The sequence below is a fragment of the Hibiscus syriacus genome, unplaced genomic scaffold, assembly GCF_006381635.1.
Source record: "Hibiscus syriacus cultivar Baekdansim isolate YM2019G1 unplaced genomic scaffold, ASM638163v2 tig00110429_pilon, whole genome shotgun sequence".
NCBI lineage: Eukaryota > Viridiplantae > Streptophyta > Magnoliopsida > Malvales > Malvaceae > Hibiscus > Hibiscus syriacus.
Genome location: NW_024062733.1, coordinates 7523978 through 7546620, shown reverse-complemented (window position 1 = coordinate 7546620; position 22643 = coordinate 7523978). Strand labels below are relative to the sequence as shown.

General features: G+C 34.8%; 1 pseudogene; it reads right to left on the bottom strand.

Annotated features, from left to right (window-relative positions):
* Nucleotides 1–10758: 10758 nt before the first annotated feature.
* Nucleotides 10759–19533, bottom strand: LOC120125132 (annotated as a pseudogene).
* Between the last annotated feature and the right edge of the window lie 3110 nt (nt 19534–22643).

Sequence of the window (22643 nt, the reverse complement as noted above, 5' to 3'; positions counted from 1 at the left end):
ATCCCACATCTAATTCTTATTATGAACTCTATTACATGATTTCACTTTTCTACTTCCTTTCTTTAATCTTTCCTAACTCTATCATCTTATGGTTTTAAGATAATCTAAGCTTTCCTTAAGCTTAGTTATCATCTAATGATCATTAAGCAACCTTAAATTCATCACAAATTTGATCAACAAGAAAACTCACCTTTAGCTTTGGCTTCACGGTGGAGAAGAAGAAAGAAGAAAAAGAGAATTCTGGAAACTTTGGTCCTTCTCACTGGCTTCCACGTGGATATAAATATCATCAACTAAGATTTAATTATTTTCCTTGTCAAAAGACTCAATTGCCCCTTTAATTCCCCCTTCTTTGCTAATTGATCCTACACCAAACATTTCAATCAATTCTTTAAACCTTTCAATTTATCCAATTTGGTCACTAAATTTTTAAATCTCACAATTTAACCACTAACCCGATATGGAGGATGTTACAAATCTCCCTCCCTCAAGAAAATTCGTCCTCGAATTTTTATTGCACGAACAGATGGGGGTAATGAAATCGCATATCCTCTTCACGTTCCCACGTTGCTTCCTCCACTTTATGATTTCTCCAAAGAACTTTGACCAAGGGAAACATTTTATTTCTCAATTGTTTGACTTCGTGAGCCAATATTTGTATTGGTTCCTCTCCATAGGTCAAATCAGATTGAACTTCTACTTATTCTGGTGCAACGATGTGAGAGTGGTCAGACCTATATCTTCGTAACATGGACACATTGAAAACATTATGGATTTTCTCCATTTCTGGTGGCAACGATAACTGGTATGCCACTGGTCCTATTCTTTTAACAACTTCATATGGCCCGATGAATCTAAGACTTAGCTTTCCTTTCCGACCAAATCGTAATATTTTTTTCATGGTGATATACATTGGAGATTAATTTATTCGGCAGATGAAGCAGGAATTTATGAACTTGAAATAGATGAACCGCTCTGTATATAAGTATGAATGTGAGTTTAACAAGCTGAGTAGGTTTGCATCTGAGCTTGTGCCTACTGAAAAAGAGGCTTGTGAATGGTTTTTGGAGGACTTACGCCCTAGATTGAAAGAAATGTTGATAGTATTAAATTTTTCCTCGTTCCAAGAGGTCATCAATAGTGAAAAGGCTCTTGAAAGGGCTCAGAATGAGAGATTCGGTGACTCAAGAGTTCAGATATCAAAGAGGACAGGTTCTTCTTCTAGCTCAACACCACCAAAAAGAGGAAGAGACTCAGGATTTCAATCACAAGTTAGATCAGAATCAGTTGCATCCTCTGCTAGAGGAGCAAGTCAGGCAAGATCGAGACAGACACAGTCGGTGGGATCTGGTGTTTTGAGATCCAATCAGGGTCAAGCAAGACAGTGTCAGCATTGTGGGAAAAACCATTTTGAGGCGTGTCGAATGGCTGTTGGGACTTGTTTTTGATGCGGAAATTATGGACATTTTATCCGGGATTGTCCGTTGATGGTTGGTGAACCTGCACCATCGGAGAGAGTTGGTTCTGCCTCATAGAGAGGACGATGAAGAGGTAGAGGAAGGAACCAGTCTGAATCCTCTACTCAACCTGAAGTTTAGTTAACTGCACGGGTATACAATTTAAAGACGAGTGAAGACCATGATGACCCTGATATTATAGCAGGTACTTTTCAGCTGTATGATAAATTAGTATTGGTACTGATTGATCCGAGTTCTAATTATTCTTACATTACAAGTAAGTTAGTAAAGGAATTGAGGATTCCCTTAGAAGCTACGAGTAATGAGATTATAGTAACTAATCCTTTAGGCCATAGTGCTCGGGTGAAAAAAGTCTGTAAGGGGTGCCCCATAAAGATTCAGAGAATTGAATTCCCTACTAATTTGATGGAATTACCCTTTGACGAGTTTTAAGTGATTCTGGGAATGTATTGGTTGTTCCGTACTATGGGGATGTTAATTGCAGATCAAAAAAGGTAACCCTGAAGAGTCCAGTAGAAATAGAAATAAGTGTGATCAGTGAAAGGTTTAATCCTTTAGCAAATGTAATATCATTAATGTCTGCTAAAAAGCTATTGCTACAAGGATGTCAAGGTTTTCTTGCAAATGTGATAGATACAAGAGCTAAAGAGAAAGGATTAGATGAGATTTCAATACGGGAATTCCCTGATGTTTTCCCTGCTGAGTTGCTAGGATTACCTCCAGATAGATAGGTAGAATTTCAAATTGAAGTAATGTCGGGAATAGCTCCGATTGCAATAGCACCTTATCAGACGGCTCCGAAAGAATTGCAAGAGTTAAAGAATCAATTGCAAGAGTTGTTAGAGAAGGGATTTATTCGACCAAGTGTGTCGCCTTGGGGAGCTCCGGTGTTATTTGTTAAGAAGAATGATGGGTCAATACGTCGTTACATTGATTATCGAAAGCTTAATAAGATGACCATCAAGAATAAATATCCCCTCCCGCACATTGATGACTTGTTTGATCAGTTAAAAGGAGCTTCGATATTTTCGAAGATCGATCTACGTTCGGGTTATCACCAATTAAATATTCAGGAGAAAGATATTCCGAAGACGACTTTCAGAACGAGATATGGTCACTATGAATTCATTATAATGCCATTCAGAGTAACGAATGCACCTACTGCTTTCATGGATCTCATGAACAGGATTTTTCAGCCCTATTTGGACCAGTTTGTTGTTGTCTTTATTGATGACATACTAGTTTACTCGAAGTTCATTGAAGAGCATAGCGCACATTTGCGAATAGTTTTGCAAATTTTCAGAGATAAGAAGCTTTATGCAAAATTGTCCAAATGTGAATTTTGGTTAAATGAAGTAATTTTCTTGGGGCATGTGATATCTGCAAATGGGATTTGGGTGGACCCTCAAAAGGTAAAAGCTATAATGGATTGGGAAGTTCCAAAGAATGTATCTGAAGTTCGGAGTTTCCTTGGACTTGTTGGTTATTATCGAAGATTCGTTAAGAATTTTTCGATGATAGTGTTGTCTTTAACGAAGCTAATGAGAAAGAATGTACCGTTTGTTTGGACTTCTGAATGTCAAGAAAGTTTTGAAGCTTTAAAGAGAATTCTGACAGAAACTCCTATATTGGTTCAACCAGAATCTGGTAAGCATTTTGTTGTATACAGTGACGCTTCCCACAATGGTTTGGGGTGTGTATTAATACAAGAAGGGAAGGTGGTAGCATATGCATCGAGACAGGTGAAGTCTAATGGGAAATTGTATTATAAAGAAATAATTGTGATATCAGACGATGAAGAGTAGAAGAAAGATTTATTGACAGAGGCTCATTGCAATTCATTGACAATGCACCCGGGTGGAACCAAGATGTATATAGATTTAAAAGATCAGTATTGGTGGCCAGGAATGAAACGAAGTATTACTGAATTTGTGTCCAAGTGCTTAACATGTCAGCAAGTCAAAGCTGAACATCAAGTTCCGTCTGGATTGTTGCAAACACTTTCCATTCCATAATAGAACTGGGAAAATGTAACGATAGATTTTGTTTCGGGGTTACCCTTGACTCCAAACAAAAGAGATTCAATATGGGTAATTGTTGATCGATTGACCAAGTCAGCACATTTCCTTCATGTCAGAACAGATTTCTCCATGGAAAAGTATTTGGAACTGTATATTAAAGAAATTATTAAATTGCATAAAGTGCCTGTTTCTATAATTTTTGATCGAGATCCTCGATTCAGCTCAAGATTATGGAAATCCTTACATGAAGCATTGGGGACTCGTTTAAATTTTAGCACAGCTTTTCACCCCCCAGACAGACGGACAATCAGAAAGAACAATTCAAATATTGGAAGATATGTTGCAAGCATGTGTCATTGAGTTTAAAGGGTCGTGGGAGAAATACTTACCACTGGCGGAGTTCGCTTACAACAATAGTTATCAGTCCAGTATTAAAATGGCACCCTATGAGGCGTTATATGGGAGGAAATGTCGTACGCCATTAAATTGGTATGAGCTCAAAGATAGAAGTGTACTTGGTCCCGATTTGATTCAAGATATAGAAGAGAAAGTTCGGGAAATTCAACATAACCTAAAAGTGGCATTTGATCAAAAAAAGACCTATTCTAACCTTAAAAGAAAGGAGATTGAATTTAAAGTTGGGGATAAAGTGTTTCTGAAGGTATCACCATGGAAAAAAAGTATTACGATTTGGTCGGAAAGGAAAGCTAAGTCCTAGATTCATCGGGCCATATGAAGTTGTTAAAAGAATAGAACCAGTGGCATACCAGTTATCGTTACCACCAGAAATGGAGAAAATCCATAATGTTTTCCATGTGTCCATGTTACGAAGATATATGTCAGATCCCTCTCACATCGTTGCACCAGAACAAGTAGAAGTTCAATCTGATTTGACCTATGAAGAGGAACCAATACAAATATTGGCTCGCAAAGTCAAACAATTGAGAAATAAAATGGTTCCCTTGGTCAAAGTTCTTTGGAGAAATCATAAAGTGGAGGAAGCAACGTGGGAACGTGAAGAGGATATGCGATTTCAATACCCCCATCTGTTCGTGCAATGAAAATTCGAGGATGAATTTTCTTGAGGGAGGGAGATTTGTAACATCCTCCATACCGGGTTAGTGGTTAAATTGTGAGATTTAAAAATTCAGTGACCGAATTGGATAAATTGAAAGGTTTAAAGAATTGATTGAAATGTTTGGCATAGGATCAATTAGCAAAGAGAGACAATCTAATATGGCACTACGGTGCAATTCTACGCGGTACTTCGGTGCATTTATACGAGCTGTGGTGACAGCATAGTGCATAACCTCACAGTACTCATATACCTTAGGTTCTCAGTATGGTATCATGGGCCAAGAATCTTATTAATATGAATTCATGAATGTTAATATATTATGCTTACAGGTAAGGATCATGGTGATATAAACTGCATGGTTAAGTATTTGATTTCATCTCATTCCATTTTATTATGACATTTCCATTACATTCCTTTGTTGTCATTATTATTATATTGTCTCACTAAGTCGATGACTTAGCATGTGAGTGTTTCACACGTAGGATCCGGGAAAGTAGACGAGACAGATTAAGCAGTTGGACAACATTACTCCTGCAACTATCAGATCAGAGGCAACTTGATCAGTAGGTCCTTTTGTTATGTAAATGAATGTTGGCATGTAATCAAAGGGTCAAGTTGTGTATGCTATGAGTATTTTGATAAACTTGTATTAACATATGTATATTATTGTATTTTAATAATATAAGTTCAAATGTTTTATCGTTTTTTATATTATGGTTTTGTTTAGTCAATGTGACATTCTGGACTCGTATTCGGGTCGGGTAACGGGTTGAGGGTGTTACATTTAATGATATCAGAGCTATGGTTTAGCCGATTCTAGGCATAAACCGGAGTCTATAGGGTCTTTAAATGGAATACATGCCAACAAATAGTGACAACTTCTTATCTGGTATAGTATGAGTATGTTGTTTTGCTAATAGAACAATGTGTTTATTTTATTAGATGTCAGGACATAATATCTCCCGAAGTGAAGCGGGAGAAGATAGGCCTACTGAAAGCAGTAATTCATCTGCCCTGGCCAGGCAAGGTGAAGGACATGCATCTCAGGGAGTTCCTGTACAAGATCAAGACACTTTCTTCAGGACGTTAGATGCTATTCTGACTCGTCTTCAACCTCCTGTCCCACCAATTCAAAGAATGAATGTAGCAAAAGAGTTGAGAAGTTTGGGAGCTCCCGAATTTAAGGGAGAATCTGAGGAAGGTCTCGTTGCGGTGGATCTTTGGTTAAATGATTTGAAAATCATGTTGGATGGTCTCCACTGCTCTGAAGTGGAGAACTTAGATGGAGTTGTCTCGTTACTGAGGGGTCAGGCGAGAATATGGTGGACGAACGTCACCATGAGGATGTCACATGATCAGTTGACTTGGTCTTTGTTCTTAGATGAATTTAAAAACAAGTACATTGGAGATCAATTTATTCGGCAGATGAAGCAAGAGTTTATGAACTTGAAACAGATGAACCGCTCTGTATATGAGTATGAATGTGAGTTCAACAAGCTAAGTAGGTTTGCATCTGAGCTTGTGCCTACTGAAAAAGAGGCTTGTGAATGGTTTGTGGAGGGCTTACGCCCTAGATTGAAAGAAATGCTGATAGTATTGAATTTGTCCTCGTTCCAAGAGGTGATCAATCGTGCAAAGGCTCTTGAAAGGGCTCAGAATGAGAGATTCGGGGATACCATTAAATGTAACACCCTCAACCCGTTACCCGACCCGGATACGAGTCCAGGATGTCACATTGACTAAACAATACCATAATCTAAAAAAAACAATAAAACATTTGAACTTATATTATTAAAATACAATAATATACATATGTTAATACAAGTTTATCAAAATACTCATAGCATACACAACGTGACCCTTTGATTACATGCCAACATTCATTTACATAACAAAAGGACCTACTGATCAAGTTGCCTCTGATCTGATAGTTGCAGGAGTAATGTTGTCCAGCTGCTTAATATGTCTCGTCTACTTTCCCAGATCCTATGTGTGAAACACTCACACGCTAAGTCATCGACTTAGTGAGACAATACAATAATATATATATGTTAATACAAGTTTATCAAAATACTCATAGCATACACAACGTGACCCTTTGATTACATGCCAACATTCATTTACATAACAAAAGGACCTACTGATCAAGTTACCTCTGATCTGATAGTTGCAGGAGTAATATTGTCCAGCTGCTTAATCTGTCTCGTCTACTTTCCCGGATCCTACGTGTGAAACACTCACACGCTAAGTCATCGACTTAGTGAGGCAATATAATAATAATGACAACAAAGGAATGTAATGGAAATGACATAATAAAATGGAATGATATGAAATCAAATACTTAACCATGCAATTTATATCACCATGATCCTTACCTGTAAGCATAATATATTAACATTCATGAATTCGTATTAATAAGATTCTTGGCCCATGATACCATACTGAGAACCTAAGGTATATGAGTACTGTGAGGTTGTGCACTATGCTGTCACCACAGCTCATATAAATGCACCGAAGTGCCACGTAGAATTGCACCGAAGTGCCGCGTAGAAATGCACCGTAGTGCCATATAAGATTGTCCCTAAGGACCACGTAGATAATTCCTTAAGAATCATATGCATATTCCAAGGATCAAGTATGTGTCTCAAAAGACCTCACACATGTTCCAAAGAATACATATATGTCTCGAAGGACCGCGTAGACCCTCTACTCTTGGCATGCCAACTATACCTATAGTTCTCATCTACATAACATGGGCTTTTCCCAAATTACATAACATATCGCATAGACATATCATTTCCATACCTTCATCACATGGCTCATATAACTTTGCATACATATTCATTTAAAACATGTTACACAATGCACATAGTACGAATTCATATCATGCTTCACAATATGAAATGAATCATGTATCCATGTATTAAATCTAGACTTCTCACAAGTCTAGAACTGAATATACCACTATATTCATGCAATGCATATGCACTCACCTATATTTCCTTGCTTTTTCCTCGATCGATCTTACTGGACAATTGTTCTGGAACTTGTTTAGGTTCTGTATCTACATATTAATTCATTGATACTTATCAGTACACTAATTAATATATTCTAAATGATCATTTCTTGGGCTAAAAGAAAAGTCATTTTCATATTTTAATGAAGGTATGCATCGATGCACTACACCATGCATCGATGCATCCCTTGACGGGTGTATCATGCACTAGCTATGCATCGATACACAAATCCTATTCGATGTTTATATTGAAGGGGGTGCATCGATACACTGATGGCATTTGATGTTTTTATTTTAAATTAGTGCATCGATGCACTTCATGTGCATCGATACACCTTGAACAATTTCTGGGATTTATCCTTAATGCATCGGTACACATTGAATGTGCATCGATGCACATAGCCTAGAAATGTTATTTTGAGCACGAAAATCTCTTTATAGTCCTCTCAACACTTCATAATTCACCTCCTTTTATATCCCTAACTTGCATACACTTACTTAAACTAATTATTATCCATTCAATACTTCTAAAACTTAGAAATTCAATCCTCCATATGGAATTTAAGAATCTCACTCAATTTCCAAAATGTTCTAATTTTAATTCTAACACTTTGTATTCCTTAATTAGCTTGATGACAAGTCAAATCCCACTTCTCATTCTTATTATGAACTCTATTCCAAGATTTCACTTTTCTACTTCCTTTCTTTAATCCTTCATAACTCCATCATCTTATGGTTTTAAGATAATCTAAGATTTCCTTAAGCTTAGTTATCATATAATGATCATTAAGAAACCTTAAATTCATCACAAATTTTATCAACAAGAAAACTCACCTTTAGCTTTGGCTTCACGGTGGAGAAGGAGAAAGAAGAATAAGAGAAATCTGGAAACTTTGGTCCTTCTCACTGGCTTCCACGTGGATATAAATATCATCAACTAAGATTTAATTATTTTCCTTGTCAAAAGACTCAATTGCCCCTTTAATTCCCCTTCTTTGCTAATTGATCCTACACCAAACATTTCAATCAATTCTTTAAACCTTTCAATTTATCCAATTTGGTCACTGAATTTTTAAATCTCACAATTTAACCACTAACCCGGTATGGAGGATGTTACATTTCATATCCGATACTTTCTCACATGGCGAGAGTTATATTGGTTATTTCAATTGCTTCAGTTGCATCTGAATAGTCATTTAGTATGGGGGTCAAATTTTAAATTTTGAACAAATTAAGAGCTAAACTCTTACCTAAAAATGTTGAGATTTTTTAACGACTCTTAATTGATTGTATGGTTTTGATTCGAAGGATAAGGATGAAGAATACCTTACTGTGGTTAATGAGTCTTCTATGTAAATGTATTTCAAAAGTGTTTATTAACTATTTTAATTTTCCTTTGGGTGTCTAACCGTCATTGAAACCATTGGAATTAGATATTCTGTCTTGTTTCTTCCCTTCAAAGGTAACTTAATATTTTATATTTATTATGTTTATTTAATAAAAGTTTCAAATAGTTCATTAATAATTCTATTTTTGTAGGGTGCCTTACAAGAAGCAATAGTTGGTGTTTGATTTTGTTTTATATTGTTTGCTTCTGTTTGATATTGCTTGATTTTACTTGATATTTGTAAGAGTTTGGTAAAGTCGGAAATGTTTGGCACTGTTAGCCATCAAATTCCCTTTGGCTTTACCACTGATTGTATGTTTTTTGAATGCATGATGCTTACTGAATTGATGCAAAGATGATTGCTGAATTGATGCAAAGATGATTGCTGAATTGATGCAATGATACTTGTTGAATTGATACAGTGATGCTTGTCATTTACTGATGTCTATTACTCACTGATGCCTTGTAAATTATTATTGTTGGTTTGACTTAAATCAATTTTTTTACCTTGTAAATTTTTATCTAAATAGTTACTCATGTTAAATTACGTTGGTGACATTTTGACTTTTAAAGCTAGAAAGTTGCCCATCATTAAACATGTTGACAACATTTAGATATAAAGGCTCAATGATGAAATCTATGGTAGTAAGGCTTTTAGCCTTGTAAAACCTTAGCTATAAGATCTGAGAGCATTTATTTTAACATAAATTTATTTTGTTTAGTTGATTTTATTGTAATTTTAGTGTATTCAAGTGTGATAAAATTAACTTATTCATTTATAAATTTTTTTGTTTTAGTATTTGTTATGTTATCAAGTTTCAAATCTTTAATAACTTCATCATTTCATCTTATATATATTTATTTTAAAATTTTAAGTTAAGTTATACTTAAATTATTAATTAATTTTCACATTAAAAGTAAATTAGATTTATGAATATTTTAACTCAATTTATATAATCTAATAAAATCATGCTCAATGAGATAATTACTAAATTTAATTTAATGATTATAAATAAAATTTATAATATAAGAACTATAAATAATATTACGAATTGGAATTAATATAAAAACCAAATCTATAATATACAAATTATAATTAATATAAAAAAAATTCAAAAAATAATCATATTAATTTAATTATCATAAGTTTATTATAAATTTAAAATAACATAGTTATATTAATTGTAACTTATTACTTAAAAGTCAGGTAAATATCAGATCAATTCAACATGTCGAATCAATTATAGGTTGAGTCAATTACAGGTCAGATTCATAACAAGTCAGGTTGAAAACAAGTTGGGTAATACCAGTTATTTACCAGGCCAATCTCAGGTTCGAGTTCATATCAATCGGATGTAGCTCAAGTTCTAGTATCATATTTTCGATTCAATTCGGGTTCAGGTCGTTCTCAGGTTGAGTTCAGATCCACAATTTCTATGTCCAACTCAGATTTAGGTCAACACCAGTTCTGAATCGAGTCAGTTTCGGATCGCCACAGCACAAGTTAAAAATAATTTTGACTCGAATCAATTTCAATCAATTTTATAGGTCGGGTGAACTTTTTACTCCCGTAAGTCCAAGAAGACAATGGAGTGGTAGTGACAGGACTTGATAACCAAAATATGGCTACCAACTATTTCACAAAGCTATATTACTGAATAACCTAAAACAAATATCACACGTCATGATGTCATTCATGTACAACAATATTAGATTCCCCCACCCACCATAGATTAATTAACTCCAATTTTTCAAAATTACATCATTCAAATACTACCTTGGTAAGGGGAAGGATATATAAATATATATATATATATATAACCAAACAAAATCAAACACTTTTGAATGCATTTTGCAGGCATGTCAAGGGAGGATAATAGCTCCTCGGAGAGATCCACTATAAATGGATAACATCAATTCCAGTCAGTAATACAAACAGCTCCTTCCCCGGTCAATACGACGGAGCTGATACGAGGAAAGATATCACTGCAAGTCTCGTCGAACAAGCCTCAAGCTGATATGGGCTCATACGGGTATGATAGCCATGGGTGCTTCAGAGCCTCTGCTGCTGCAGGACGCTTCTTTGAGTTTACTTCAAGCAAATGAGCAACGAAATCAACGAAGCCCTGGTCGCCCATAGGCAACCGATGCCTCAAGGATGTCTTCTTCGGTATCAGGTATTCCAGTCGATTGGTCTCCTGAAGTATAATTGTAAATATGCAACGTGTTAAACTAAAATGCATAAAAGTAAAAACAGCATTCAAGTTATATAAGGAGATTGTAGGGAGCCCCTAAGCATGGGAAGCACAGCGAAAATAATTTTCGAGAAAGATTGACCTGATTACGCTCATAAAGCATGTGATTCTTTGTGAAGTATTTGTATGTATCCCCTCCTTTGGCAAGCATATCTTGTTTGATTGGACCTATTATTCCAATTACTCGTGCAAGCAATGTCGCAGGTGAATCATTTTGGAAGAGTACCTATATCATATTGAAGCCAAATAGCATCAATATTTATTTATTGCTCCAAAATAATTATTCAGAAATAGATTAAAGAAATTACTTAAGTGAAATAATGCGAATTTACAGTAAGATAAACTAAAGAAAATAATCTAGTCAGGAGAACAAGCTAACTAACTTACAGCAATAGAAGGAATGCATTAAAATCCAAATCTTGAAACTAAACATGCAAAACATTTTCTTTTGACCAGATTTGAGCCAACTCGTTTCAGAGACTCAGTGATTGGACAGAGTACCAAATTTAATCCATTTAGCATTTATGGATGAGGACATCACTGAATGCTATTACGAAGAGGCCATATTCATAAGCAGAAAACGCTAGCTAATGTTTAAAGACGGCTACTTACATTGCCGGTACAAAGTTCTGCCAAGATACAGCCAAGTGACCAGATATCTATTTTCTTGTCATATGGAAGTCCTAGGATAACCTCCGGTGCACGATAGGACCTGGATTGAACATAGGAGCATAGGTGATCTGTCTCAAAACAACTGCTCCCAAAATCAATGACCTTCACCTCACATCTACTATAGCTTTTAACTAATATATTTTCTGGCTTCAGATCACAGTGTATTAAGCCAAGACCATGCAAAAATTGGAGAGCTTCCAAACATTGAATGGTAATTGACTGCACAAAAGAATTCGAGGATTACGTAATAGTAATACATAGATTTGATGCACTTGTGAAGAAAACAACTTTCGACAAACCTGCAATCTTGATATTGTGAAGTAAACCTCTCCACCTGATTCTCTATTAAATTTATGAAACTCGTATAAGTTTGCCTTGAGAAGTTCACAGACTATTAGCAAATGCTCCTGGAAAATAGAGAAGAGCCAGATTCTACTCAATTCACACGTATCGTTGTTCATGCACAGGACACTATCATACATTGGCCAAACTTCTAATTTCTCCAGCAGCACAGAGCATTTATAACCAAACATGCCAGCTTGAACTTTGACATACAAAAGAAATGAAGCCAGACATGTCCATAACAAGGTCCACCAATAAATATGTATATCATAGAAACACAAAAGAACTAGGAGTAGAGCACAAAATACCATGAGCTCGCCTGCATTCACTTACTCTGTAGTAAAAGTAATCATACAATCGGAGAATGTGATGTTTATCTGCTGGATCATGTTTGTTAACATACTTGAGAAGCTTAATCTCATCAAGGCTTTGGTCAAAAAAATCCTTCTTGTTCTTTATAATTTTCACACAGGCATCCATGCCTGTGTGTAGGTCATGAGCTTGTATAGCTTTACTAAATGCAGCTGATCCGAGATACTCAGTGACATAATAGCGCCCAGCAATAACAGAATTTAGAACAACGTGGAAATTCTTATCCTCCTCAAATCCAGTTCTGGAAAGCAAAGAAAGAGGACTTATGTAAGCAAACCGGTGCTCGATAGCTGATAGCAAAACAAAAACCAATCAATATAAGTTATATTAAAGAAAATCCAGTTCTGGAAAGCAAAAAAAGAGGACTTATTTAAGCAAACCAGTGCTTAATAGCTGAAAGCAAAACAAAAAACAATCAAAATAAGTTATACTAAGGAAAATCAAGTTCTGGAAAGCAAAGAAAGAGGACTTATTTAAGCAAACCAGTGCTTAATAATTAATAGCTGAAAGCAAAACTAAAACCAATCAAAATAAGTTATACTAAAGAAATATCATCAGGCATGTAAAAATTCCAGAAATATGCCACATGTTGTTAAAGAAGCAAAATTTAGCTCTAAACCTATGTCTGTGTCATTAATAACAAAAACAGGCTGAAATATTCAACATGCTTTCTTTTCTTTATGCTCACAAGATGACAGCAATCAGCCACATAGGGATCAAGTGTGTGTGTGTGCGCACATGTGTGTGTGCGTGAGAGAGAGAGAAGGCACATCAGCACAATTTTGAAATTGTTGGCACCGGTGAATGAACAGACTATATAAATTACAATTAGGATTTGTTTCTAAGATCAGACATGCCTGTTTTTCCTATGTACAATCTTTAGATCAAAGGTCTCAAATTCCTCCTCCTGTGCTTTAATCTGTCTCACTTGCTCTTGGATGGCAGCAGCCTCTTCATCTTCAAGTGATGCCCCAAGATCCTCTTCCCTCGTGCCACTAATTTTCTCATCCTCTAATTTCTTGGTCTGCTTTTGTTCACCATAACCATATTTAGAGAGAGATGAAGGACTAGAATTTGCTGATCTTACAGCGTTGGCGTCTTCTTCATCCCTAGACTCCATCAGACTCCATCAAAGTAGTCAAATAGTAATCATGTTCTTCACCAGCAACATTGCAGTTATTTGACCATATAGACTCACCAGGGCCTGCCTGAACTCTCTGCCCATCTCTTAATGGTGGAGGAAAAGAAAATCCCCCATCTCCAAGATTTTTCACCTGGGTGTTCAGACCTTTATCATTCCCAATAACATTCTTATTAGAATCATTTTTTCCCATTTTTCGTTTATCTCTAAATGATTTGTCAATATATTTCCTTTCAGTTTCATGATGACTTTGTCTAGAACCACCAATAGAACCATCATGATCATGAAAATATTCTAAATCCCCTTCGTTACTACCTGCAACTAAACTTTTATGTACTTCACTGCCAAAGTCAGCAGTATCACTGCTGATTCCCACACCAATTGATCTAACTGAACCATGCTGATCATTATCTATACGAATATCATCCAGCTGAGATCTACCACACTCATTGAGAACTTTTCCATCCCCCAGCATGATAAGTTCATCTGTCAGTGTGACAAATCCCTGCCAAACAGGTTCAGCACGCATCACATTAAGCTCCTCGTCATCCATTAACCGTCCATCATATTGGGCAATTAAATCATTCTCATGAGTCCTGTCATACATTTCAGTTACAGACAGCCCTATAGGATCATCAGAAGCTGCAAGTGGTTCAACATTCTTTGCCTGGAGATACCGCTCGCCGGAAAAGTAAGAATCCTCTTCTGCAAATGATTGATCATCATCTTCATCCTTGGTTTGACCTCTTTCTTGTGGAACCTGAACACTCCCATAACCAGCTCCCTTCTCATTGTCACTAGGATAATCAATTTCATGAGCCAGAAACCAGGCTTCATCCTCAATAGGTTGCCTCATGTATCCAACATCATCATCGTCATCATATTCATCAGAGTCCCAATACTCATTTGGGTAATCAACAGATTCACTTAATCCATCACCAATGGTAGCAAAACCAGAAACCAGATCAGATGCATCTTCTGCAATGCCCTGACTCACAGAAAGCCAACTACCTCCAGCATTCCTTTTCCCACCTGGACCTGTGGACCATCATAAAAAAGATTTTTCAAATATTACCAGCAGAGTGATGGGAGAAACAACAGATGGTCTAACAGTATATAAATATTTATAGGTAATAACTTAATAGATTCAGTGCCAGTCAAAGATTAACATCCTACCCTAAGGAACCAGATAATGCTAAAACTTGAATCCTTTTCAAAGACATCTAGATCTAAATTGAAAACGCTTAAGCATGCAAAATCAGTCTGGAATTAGGAGGAAAGATGCAACTTGAACCATTGGCAGTATAAAGGTAGTGACCATAAATGCATTTATCATGTTTAGTGTTATAAAATGACCTTCAAGGAAGGAGAAGACAAAGAAAAGAGCTTATTTTACTTGAATTTAAGCGGTCTCAAATATGAATCAGGCTATTTGTTAGCTACCCGGGTTTTACTTGATTTTAACTCAAGCTCATCGTACTCAATTGTCAGATAGTCGGGTCATCAAGCTTTTGAACTCTTAGATATTTTCAATCATTTTATATAAATGATTTAGTATAATATTTACTAGTTGCATACAGCTCATTCCTCAAACGAATTTTGAGCTTCTGATTTGAGTAAATGCTATGTAAGCATAGTTCAACATCAAGTACGTCAAACTTGAGTATAGAAAAATATGATCAAGTTCCAATCAAGCCTAGTTTCAGCATAGCTTCGCTTCATCATAACCGTATGCAGGCACAGATTAAATCTGAAGAACATTTGTCCATTTATTAGCTGCTAACTGCTAAGCTCAAGGCTCAAGCTGACTAGGACCCTACATATGTTGGAATAAATATTATCAAATGTTCAAAATTTTCAGTTTTAAGTATTTCTATTTTCTGTTTTAACTACATAGTTATCCTGACAATTCCAAAAAGTAACCATATTGCTAAATGTCCATTTAAGATTTTCCATTGGGCAATTTGGCTATATTTTAGGCCCAAGAAAAAGAGTTATTTAACAGCCTGCATTAACGCACTTTTTCAGCCTAGTGATTTCTGGCCCATGCGGTAAGACTTCCTTGCATCTCCTATACTGTTCCTCCCAAATTTCCCATGGTAATTCAAATAATTTAAAAATATCATGTCAGAGGCATATACGAGTACATTAAGAAAAATATCAAGTGATTTCTGGCCCATGTGGTAAGACTTCCTTGCATCTCCTATACCGTTCCCCTTGAATTTCCCATGGTAATTCAAATAATTTAAAAATATCAAGTGAAAGGCATGTGTGAGTACATTAAAATCAAGAAAAATAAGCATTTATTCATTTCCCTTGATAAGTTCAACAGAGGTCTGAAACCTACAATCCACTTGGATTTGTTCCTATTGTATCATCATCTCAAATATCATGAAACTAGAGATGACAAAAAAAAGTGAACTAGGAATGGCACAAACCTAAAAGGATAAATAACCTGGAGCTGAGATTATTGCGAAAATTATGTTAAAATGGCTGTATAAATAGAACAGCCTGAAACTAGCACAAAACTAGACAGCCTAAATATGAAGGAACAAGGAACTGAAGCATCTGACCTGAACACACTCATTTGCCACTTCAACATATTATCACTTAGCTATCAAATTCCACCTTTGAGTTACTATTCAGATTGGAAGTTTAAAGTACCCATTATCTGACAGGCCAATAATTCCTAACACTAGAATTTCCTAATTGGCTACAATGCCAAACCTCTCATGTTAGAAACCCAACCAAACAAATAGTTTCAGTGCCTCTACCCCTTGTAATAAGAAGTTACACTTGCTAAAGTTCTCATTCCCTCACTGACCCATGCCGATTATGTAATTAACTATTATAGTTTTCTACAGACGTCCAAAAGATTCAAGTTAGATGTTCTAAAGTAACTTGATAATTCCAGTGTTTATGCACAACTCAAAATACAGCTACTCTTTAACTATTGTCCTATCTTGAATTAAAAGTCTAATATAATATATTTTGGATATTTTAACCTTCAGAGTAAGCTATCTTCATGCTATGCATTTCTTTTACCAGTCTAGTTGCACCAGGTTTCACAAAAACTAAACCTGGTATGACCTACTATAAAAACTAGAAAATCAATGATGTTTTCAAAGTGAAGAAACAGCATAAAAACTTTGTCCCACTTGAGTTTCACAGAGTTCTACTTAGTAGGCTTCTTCCAATCTTTTTTATTATTATGGCTTGTATCACCTTGGGAAAAGTTCAACCTATCTTCCCAGCACTCAAAGTTGGTTTTTATGGACCCACACAGACACTTGCCAACAGATAAATGACAAACCTCATGGGGGAAATCTTAGAACTCGTGACAACAAAGTAAGATTTCATCTTAGAGGTCATATATATATCAACAGAAAGTTCACATAGATCCCCAATGACTCTTCGCCACCTATATCTAGATGACAAAATTTCAAGTTAACAAAGATTCTCACCACAACGAATTATACATCTCTCTAAGTTTTTGACAAAGAACATGCACATACAAAGACATAAAAATGCATGAATATATCCTACTAAAAGGTTAAAGAAACCAAAAAATCAAGTTAGGAAAAGGAAAGAGTAGAAAAAAAATGAAGCCTGGATTATAGCAACATTTCACAGCCATTAGTTTAAACGAAACAGAAATTAAACATCTCTGTAAGCACAAATCATCAACTAAACATATCAATAAGTTAGCTAACCTGAAGCGTTTATCTCTTGCCCAATGGGAACATCCAAATAGGACCCCATAAGAAAGGTACAGTTGGAAGTCATGAGCTTTGCTCCTGGGCCATCATGCTCGTATTTTTCCTCCCAGCTAACATTCAATGATTTCTCCTCCGACTTGAGTTTAACTGGAGGCAACCTAGGAAACTCTTCCTTTTGATCATCATAGGGAAGAGGGAAGACCAATCCATTCATACCTTTTTGCTCAACAATACCTTGAGACTTCCCAAAGAATAGAGCCCTCCCAACCTCATCCACCTGTTCTTTAATTGCTGCTCTGGCATCAAGCACATCTGCTTTTTGCTTTACTCCTCTCTTATCTGAAGCACTAGCAGCATTATTAATGATTGATACATCCCCCTTAGGGAATGGAAAAACAGTCTTGACGGAACAATCTTTCCATATATCTGAAGATGAACTACTGGGTTCCTCAGTTCTGGACCATCTGATGTTATCAGCAAAGTTTTCCTTCAAGTATGCGCTGCTAGTCTTAAATTGCTGATCAAGCTCCTTAGTTTCACCCGTATGAAGCTTGTCATATTTGTAATCCAAATTAGCTTTGCTAGTATTTCTAAGCCATGAAGTTTTAGTTTCAACTGGAAAGGAAATCTCTTCTCCAGATTTAACATTGCCTTTATGAATGTCAGGAGCTTCAGACATACAATATCTTAACTGATCTGGTTTCTCCATGTCTGGAAAACTGGAGCTACTAAATATACTGTCATTTCTTAACAGATCAGGACCATTGGGTTTATTAGAGAATGCAAAACTCTTATCACTTGTCACTCTTGCTTCATTGGGTTTATTAGGAAACCCCAGTAGAAGCAGCATTTCTCCATTGGCTTTCAGACCCATTTCTGCCAGCCGCGCACTCTATCTCTTTCACTATAAGTTCCTTAGAGACCTCACCACTGTTTTGAGAACCTGAACCATGACTTTCACCAGCTATTTCTTCCCCATTTTCTTCTTCTAATACCTTGTCAAAGTCCTCCTCAAGGGTAAGTTTCTGGCAGAATCCATTTAAATCAGGGCGGTTACCAAATTCACTAAGCAAAGCTGCCTCAGCTCTTGTAAAGCGATTTCTCCTCAAAAAATCCAGTATCACATCAGTTGAGCTTGGTTCTGTCATTATGAAGTGCGATAGGTCTAGACACAGAGGTTACAAGGAAGAATCTAAACCTAAAAATATCCGAACAAAAGAAACAAACTGTTTATTCAGTCCAAATGGAAGTTAAAAAGATGTCAGCTTCAAATGCTCTTTTAAGTGTAAGAAAACTAACTTCAGTGAAAAAGAATTAACAGAAATTGGAAACATTGAGTTTTTTTCCTTTACTTTAAATTAAAATGTAAGAAAACTTACAGAAATGAGAAAACTGAAAGATTTAAGTAACCAAGATTAACAAGCTAGCGTGTTTGTTTTTGGTCATGTTAAATTTGATTTCAGTTTATTTTCCTTTTAGAGTACCAATCTACATCTCAATAAAAGATAAAGTTACAATTGAAATTTCATGAAACAAAATGGAGATTGTTAGCAAACTTGAAAATAAGAGTCATGGTGATTGATTTCTTAAAGTGTTAATCCTTACTAGGGCTAACTTCAATAGCTAAGAAAGTATAATCTGAATCCTACGTCTCTAATTCCCCTTTTTTTTATACAACTGGAGTGAATTTTTTTCCCCTTTATTTGGAAAAACAAATTTTACATTGTCTCTGAGTTGGAGGAGGAAAAAAAACACCCACAGAAATTCCCAAGCTCGTGAATAAAATCGAAGGATGATAAGATCTGGAGCTCAGACCCAAAACCCTAGAAATTCCCAGATGACCTTAAAAACGGATATTCTAATTCGAATTGAAGCAGCCAAAAACCTGTAGAATAGATTCGAGGGGAGAAAGAACTTACAGATCGACGACGAAGAACAGTCACACCAATCTCTGTTGTTCGCTTTGCATTCCACAACCATACTCCACATCTAAAAAATAAAGATAATTACAATTTGATTTTTCTTCTGTCCGCCATTTCGCTGAATTTTTATTTTTCATTTTTCTATCGTCTCGTTCGTCGGGTGCATTGTTGTATTATAGTGTTGATTTTCGGCCTGCAATTTCTCTCCGGCCTGCCATGGCATATGATATAGGGTATACTACAAAATTAGTCTCCTAACTTTCAAAACATTTTATTTGGTCACAAAAATATAAAATTTGCAAATTGGTCAACGACGTTAGACATTGGTTGCATTTTGATCACTCCCGTTAAATTTAGTAAATCTTGTTTTCATTTTAGACATTTACCTTATTTTTATTATCATTTTAGTCACTCGAGTTAAATTAGATTTTTTTTAGATAAAAATTCTCATCTTATCTCTCGTATTAATATCTTCAACAAAATCACATGTCATGCAATTCGATTGTCACTTCCTCGAGCAACATATCAGAATCATAACAAAAATAATAGATAAAACAAGTATTTTAGTTATTGGTGGGAAAAAGTATTATACTTATTTATTTGGATAAAAAAGTTCATGTGAGACTCTCATTATACATATTTTTTTTATTTAAGTGACTTGAATAAAAATAAAATATAGGTTTCATATAAAAAAATGCCTAAATTATACTCAAAATTGATCCTAATTCTTTTTTGTTAAAAATAGATACCTAATTTTTTACCCGTTATGCTTTAAGGTATCTATAGTTAAAAAAATCGTTAAGTGATACGTGTCACGTTCAGATTTTTTTAAAAATATTTTTTTAAAAATAATATTTTATTTTTTATTAAAAATATAAACGTGGCACTTAATGGGGTTTTTAATGGTAGATACCTAAAAGTGTAATAGAGAAAATATTAGACGCCTATTTTAAACAAGAAATCCTCTAGGAACCAAAAGTCGGATTTGGATATAGTTTAAGTACTTATTCTTGTATTAAGCCTAAAATCTATGACGAATGGATAAAATAAAAACAAAATATAAGGAGAGTCATTAAAATGAAAATAGAGAAAAATAAAATTTAATGAGAGTGACTAAAATGATAATAACATCTAACTTGAGTGACTGAAATGCAAACAATCTGTAAATATGGTGACCAATTGTAACTTTTCATTTTTGGTGACTAAATAGAAAATTATAAAAGTTTAGGGGCTAAGTATGTAGTTTACCCTATGATATATGATAATTGTTTACAAATTTAATAAACATGGCCCGTGTTTAACTCGTCTGATAGTGTGTGGATAACAAAATCGGTAAAACGTCCAATAATAATAAAATCGATATAAATAATAATATTTTTAGTAATTTTTTTATTGGTTTTGTTATTTAAATAATAACAAAACCGGTAACGTCTTTTTTTAACCGTATATTAAGACTGCCGCACGTGATCATTTTCTGTGGATCCAAAAAAAAAAAAGCAAGTTTATTAATAGTGAGATCATGCGATGATGTATTAAATTTTTCAAACAAGACTAAAATTTTAAATTTTGATATTGTAAATAAAAAAAATAAATTGAAAGAATAATTTCATTATAATTTTTTTATAATATTTGCATATGATAATCATGAACAATTTAGAAACTTTCGTGATTTTGTTCGTTGAGGAAGACAAGGCTATGTCGGATTTGGATATGCAAACTTTGGAGTTTGTTTTTTTTCTGGTACACATGGAAAATATGGAAGTAAAATCTTAACTCGCTCGCTCCGTTCTTGTCAGCTCCCAACATCGCATTGATTTCAATTGGAGGCGATTGTAAAAGGGAGGAATCTTCCTCTTGAATGAGCGCAAGGTTCGCCAGTTTATCAGCGCATTTGTTTTCTTCTCGCTAAATATGTCTACTTTGGAGTTTGTTAGTTAATCCATTATCTGGAATAGTCGAGTTGTTAAGGGATTGTCAGAAGAAGAGTACGTAGAGTCTCTTAAAAAAATTAAATCAATATATATTTTAATTATTTTTTATATTTTTAATTAATAATATGTTTTCTTCTATAAAATTTTATAAATTCACATTTCTTAAAAAATTAGAAATTCACATGTTGGTAATAATGTTTTCGTGCAAAATATGGAGACAAGTTGAGGCCCAGTTTTTTTTCTTTTGAAGGGAACTGTATTACGACGTTTCAGTCGGTGGATTTTGTGGTAGTTTAATTCTCTTTTGAAAAAAAAATTGTTAATTGAAATACATTATCTAAATTAGGGTGATTTTGTTGGCGGCAATCTAACATAAGGATAAAAAACGATGATCTTGGATGTAACTAAAAATGTGATAAAAAATTATAATAATTTATGATATACGCAACCTAAAATATTACATTCTTCTTAACATTTTTCGGTTGGACTTAAAATATTACGAAGAATGTAACATTTTCGATTGCTAATAAAAAATGTTAGGAGGAATATAACATTTTAGGTTACTCCCAACTTAAAATGTTGTATTTTTATCACATTTTCGATTGTACTCAAAATTATCTTTTTTAAATCCTTAGATTAGGTTATCGTCCCCTAGATTTTTCTCTCCAAATCAAGCAGGAGCAACACTATTCAATAATGATCTAGATTGTAGTCTTTCTTTCTTTCTTTGTTTAATTAAAAACATGAGTAAAATACATCTCATGTGTTTGACAATAAATGAATTACTTTTTATTTTATTTTACAAAATTAATCGTGGTATAAAATATTGTTATAAACATGTTACTGGTCATTAAATATTATTTAAGATATTAACTTGATATGGTATAATAACAATTTTTGTAACGTCCCGAAATTTGGGTTAGAAATTACGGGTATATTCTATTTGGATCTTAGAACAGTTTCCCCTTAGCCCATGAAGAATTGGACCGAAGTGGATTTGATTTGGGCTTTAGATGAGCCCAATAGGTGTTAACGCTTGCGTATGGAATGTGTTTCTGTGCACAAGTCAGTAGAGGATTGTCGAGGAGTTTATCGCGTAGATACATTCTAGACCAAACGATTGCAAAGTATGTCTCGAGTATATTTAGAAGGCATGTATTTATATAGACCTTGTATTATTCGAGTCATAACCCAATTTTGATTTAAACTTAATGGTTGTATTTGTACGTATTTGGGAGACTCCCATATTTTGTAAACTTGAATTTGATTTCACTTATAATATGACGAATGATTTTGATGTTTATAAATG